We start from the raw sequence: 5,101 nt of genomic DNA, 5'->3' as shown, positions 1-5,101 counted from the left end.
CATACTTCCTTATTTTCTGCAATAGCCTACCGTGGGGAACCTTATCAAACGCCTTACTGAAATCCATACAACACATCAACCGCTTTACCCTGATCCACCTGTTTGGTCACCTTCTCAAAAAACTCAATAAGGTTTGTGAGGCATGACCTACCCTCCACAAAACCGTGTTGACTATCGCTAATCAACTTGTTCTTTTCAAGATGATTATAAACCCTACCTCTTATAACCTTTTCCAACATTTTACCCACAACCGAAATAAGGCTCACAGGTCTATAATTACCAGGGTTGTCTCTACTCCCCTTCTTGAACAAGGGGACAACATTTGCTATCCTCCAGTCTTCCGGCACTATTCCTGTCGACAAAGACGACATAAAGATCAAAGGCAAAGTCTCTGCAATCTCCTCCCTGGCTTCCCAGAGAATCCTAGGATAAATCCCATCTGGCCCAGGGGACTTATCTATTCTGACATTTTCAAAAATTGCTAACACCTCCTCCTTTTGAACCTCAATTCCATCTAGCCTGGTCGACTGAACCTGAGTGTTCTCCTCGACAACATTGTCTTTCTCCAGTGTAAATACTGACGAAAAATATCCATTTAACGCTTCCCCTATCTCCTTTGATTCCACACACAACTTTCCACTACTATCCTTGATTGGCCCTAATCTTACTCTAGTCATTCTTTTCTTCCTGATATACCTATAGAAAGCCTTAGGGTTTCCTTGATCCTATCCGCCAACGACTTTTCGTGTCCTCGCTCTTCTTAACTCTCCCTTTAGGTCCTTCCTGGCTAACTTGTAACTCTCAAGTGCCCTAACTGAGCCTTCATGTCTCATCCTAACATAAGGCTTCTTCTTCCTCTTGACAAGTGCTTCAACTTCCTTAGTAAACCACGGTTCCCGTGCTCGACAACTTCCTCCCTGCCTGACAGGTACATACTTATCAAGGACACGCAGTAGCTGTTCCTGGAAAAAGCTCCACCTTTCGATTGTACCCATCCCCTGCAGTTTCCTTCCCCATCCTATACATCCTAAATCTTGCCGAATAGCATCATAGTTGCCTTTCCCCAGCTATATTTCTTGCCTTGCGGTATAAACCTATCCCTGCCCATTGCTAAAGTAAACATAACCGAGTTGTGATTACTATCACCAAAGTGCTCACCTACATATAAATCTAACACCTGGCCGGGTTCATTACCCAGTACCAAATCCAATGTGGCCTCGCTGGCCTGTCTACATACTGTGTCAGAAAACCCTTCTGCATACACTGTACAATAACTGACCCATCTATAGTACTCGAACTATAGTATTTCCAGTCAATATTTGGAAAGTAAAGTCCTCCATAACAACTACCCTGTTACTCTCGCTCCTGTCGAGAATCATCTTTGCAATCCTTTCCTCTACATCTCTGGAACTATTCGGAGGTCTATAGACAACTTCCAACAGGGTAACCTCTCCTCTCCTGTTCCTAACCTCGGCCCATACTACCTCAGTAGACGAGTCCTCAAGCATCCTTTCTACCGCCGTAATACTTTCCTTGATTAACAATGCCACCCCCCCCCCCTCTTTTACCATCTTCTCTGTTCTTACAGAAATATCTAAATCCTGGAACCTGCAACAACCATTCCTGTCCCTGCTCTACCCATGTCTCCGAAATCGCCACAACATCGAGATCCCAGGTACCAACCCATGCTGCAAGCTCACCCACCTTATTCCGGATGCTCCTGGCGTTGAAGTAGACACACGTCAAACCAGCGTCTTGCTTGCCGGTGCCCTCTTTCGAACTTTTAACCCTATCCCTGACCTCACTACTCTCAACATCCTGTACACTGGGACTGCAATTTAAGTTCCCATCCCCCTGCTGAATTAGTTTAAACCCCTCTGAAGAGCACTAGCAAATCTCCCCCCCCCCCCCCAGGATATTGGTACCCCTCTGGTTCAGGTGAAGACCATCCTGTTTGTAGAGGTACCACCTACCCCAGAATGAGCCCCAATTATCCAGGAAACCAAAACCCTCCCTCGTGCACCATCCCTGTAGCCACGTGTTCAACTCCTCTCTCTCCTTATTTCTCACTTCGGCAGCACGTGGCACGGGTAACAACCCGAGATAACAACTCTGTTTGTTCTAGCTCTCAGCTTCCACCCTAGCTCCCTGAATTTCTGTCTCAATTCCCCATCTCTCTTCCTACCTATGTCGTTGGTACCTATGTGGACCACGACTTGGGGCTGCTCCCCCTCCCCCTTAAGGATCCCAAAAACACGATCAGAGACATCTGTTAATGCGGCTTATATCTGCCCACAGAGTCAGGGCAGACTCACACAGATCACTTTGCGGTGACATTAACAAATGAACCTGTTGTGATCTGTTTAAAAATTCCATTCCAGGACATAAATGGATGGTCAGTGGATCAGTCACTGAGTTTCCCCGGTTCTCTGAAGCCAGGAAATGATATCTTGTTCCATTTCAATATTTTATCATTCTCCCTCTCCCTGTTTAATTTGTCTTTACTGTTTCTCAGATTTTATATCTCAACCCCGCGTCTCTTTTTCTAATTTCTTCGCTCAGTTTCACACACTCTCTCTCTCTGTGTATCTTTCTCCATCTTTATGTGTGTCTGTTTAATTAAACTTCTAAAACAAAACCATCAAGGTTTGAGTAGAATAATTAAAGAGAAACTATTACAACTGGCAGGACGGTCTGTAACCAGAGGACACAGATTTACTGTATTGAACAGGAGGATTGTTTTTACACAGCCAGTTGTTATAAACTGGAACTCACATCTGGAAAGTATGATGGAATCAGATTCAACAGGAACTTTGGAAAATGATGGATAAATATTTGAAGGATGAGAAGAATGGGACCAGTTGGGTGGTTCATCTCTAATCATTGACCCAGCACCTTTTCTGTATCTACCCCTGTCCTTCATTGAGGCCGAATAAAATGCAATCATTACACAGCTTTGATCTTGTGCTAATCCTGTCTTTAGGCAGAGACTGAGTGTGTGTAGATAATTGCCACGAATCGTTCAGAGGTTCGTCGCTGTTTGCAATCCACTACTTTGGACAAAGTAACAATAAATAGCATTTGTTTCGAAAAACAACAATTATCTTTAACATTTGTGGCACTAATTCTTCCTGTGATGAGGCTTTGGCTTTTAGTCTTTGTGTCCCGATCTGATAATTTAAACATAAGTGTCCATAAGCTCGGACGGTACGGTGCAGTGGTTAGCATTGCTGCTTACGCTTCTGAGGACCTGAGTTTGATCCCGGTCCTGGGTGACTGTTCGTGTGGAGTTTGCACCTTCTCCCCGTGACCGCGTGGTTTTCACCCCCACAACCAAAAAATGTGATGGGTAGGTGGATTGGCCACGCTAAATTGCCCCTTAATTGAAAATATAAATAAATGGATGCTCTAAATTTACGAAAGAAATATAGCATTCATAAGCTACCGGAACCGGCTCTCGCGTGTCTGTATAAATGGAGAACTGTTCGTAAGAATGAGAAGAAACAGATGTTTTTGTTTCCCCCGACAGATGCACCATTGTAGAGTCTGCCATAATTGTCCTCCCATTGGGTATAAACGATCCGAGGTGGAGTCAATCACACGCACCTCACTCAATGCAGTTTCCAATCCGCTTTTCCCACACACATCCCTGTCACTCAGCATGATATTGAAGCCTGGGCGAGGGCCCGGAGCATCATTGCTTTCTGATAGTTTCACTTCCTCTTAAAATCAGCTGTTCATGAGATCCCCTGCCTCCCTTCACCGAAGATTATCATCAGTCTCTGTTATTGATACACTGGAGCCGGTCTCTGTGATTATTATTATACCAGACCCCACTCTGACCCCGGGCCCGGCAGTCTCTGTCAGTGAGACACTGGAGCCGGTCTCTGTGATTGTTATTATCCCAGACCCCAGTCTGACCCCGGGCCCGGCAGTCTCGTTATTGATACACTGGAGCCGGTCTCTGTGATTATTATTATACCAGACCCCAGAAATGGCTAGAGAAATTGCAGATGCACTAATGATGATTTACCAATATTCACTAGACTCTGGGGTGGTCCCGGTGGATTGGAAATTAGCAAACGTGACACCACTGTTTAGAAAAGGAGGTAGGCAGAGAGCAGGAAATTATAGGCCAGTGACCTTAACTTCGGTAGTAGGGAAGATGCTAGAATCTATCATCAAGGAAGAAATAGCGAGGCATCTGGATAGAAATTGTCCCATTGGGCAGACGCAGCATGGGTTCAAAAAGGGCAGGTCGTGCCTAACTAATTTAGTGGATTTTTTTGAGGACATTACCAGTGCAGTAGATAACGGGGAGCCAATGGATGTGGTATATCTGGATTTCCAGAAAGCCTTTGACAAGGTGCCACACAAAAGGTTGCTGCATCAGATAAAGATGCATGGCATTAAGGGTAAAGTAGTAGCATGGATAGAGATAGTTAATTAATAGAAAGCAAAGAGTGGGGATTAATGTGTGTTTCTCTGGTTGGCAATCAGTAGCTAGTGGTGTCCCTCAGGGATCCGTGTTGGGCCCACAATTGTTCACAATTTACATAGATGATTTGGAGTTGGGGACCAAGGGCAATGTGTCCAAGTTTGCAGATGACACTAAGATGAGTGGTAAAGCGAAAAGTGCAGAGGATACTGGAAGTCTGTAGAGGGATTTTGATAGGTTAAGTGAATGGGCAAGGGTCTGGCAGATGGAATACAATGTTGAAAAATGTGAGGTTATCCGTTTTGGTAGGAATAACAGCAAACGGGATTATTATTTAAACGATAAAATATTAAAGCATGTCGCTGTGCAGAGAGACCTGGGTGTGCTAGTGCATGAGTCACAGAAAGTTGGTTTACAGGTGCAACAGGTGATTAAGAAGGCAAATGTAATTTTGTCCTTCATTGCTAGAGGGATGGAGTTAAAGACTAGGGAGGTTATGTTGCAATTGTATAAGGTGATAGTGAGGCCACACTTGGAGTATTGTGTTCAGTTTTGGTCTCCTTACTTGAGAAAGGACATACTGGCACTGGAGGGTGTGCAGATGAGATTCACTATGTTAATCCCAGAGCTGAAGGGGTTGGATTATGAGGAGAGGTTGAGTAG

Source organism: Scyliorhinus canicula, unplaced genomic scaffold, assembly GCF_902713615.1.
Source record: "Scyliorhinus canicula unplaced genomic scaffold, sScyCan1.1, whole genome shotgun sequence".
NCBI classification, from domain to species: Eukaryota; Metazoa; Chordata; class Chondrichthyes; order Carcharhiniformes; family Scyliorhinidae; genus Scyliorhinus; species Scyliorhinus canicula.
This window is presented reverse-complemented; position numbering follows the sequence as displayed.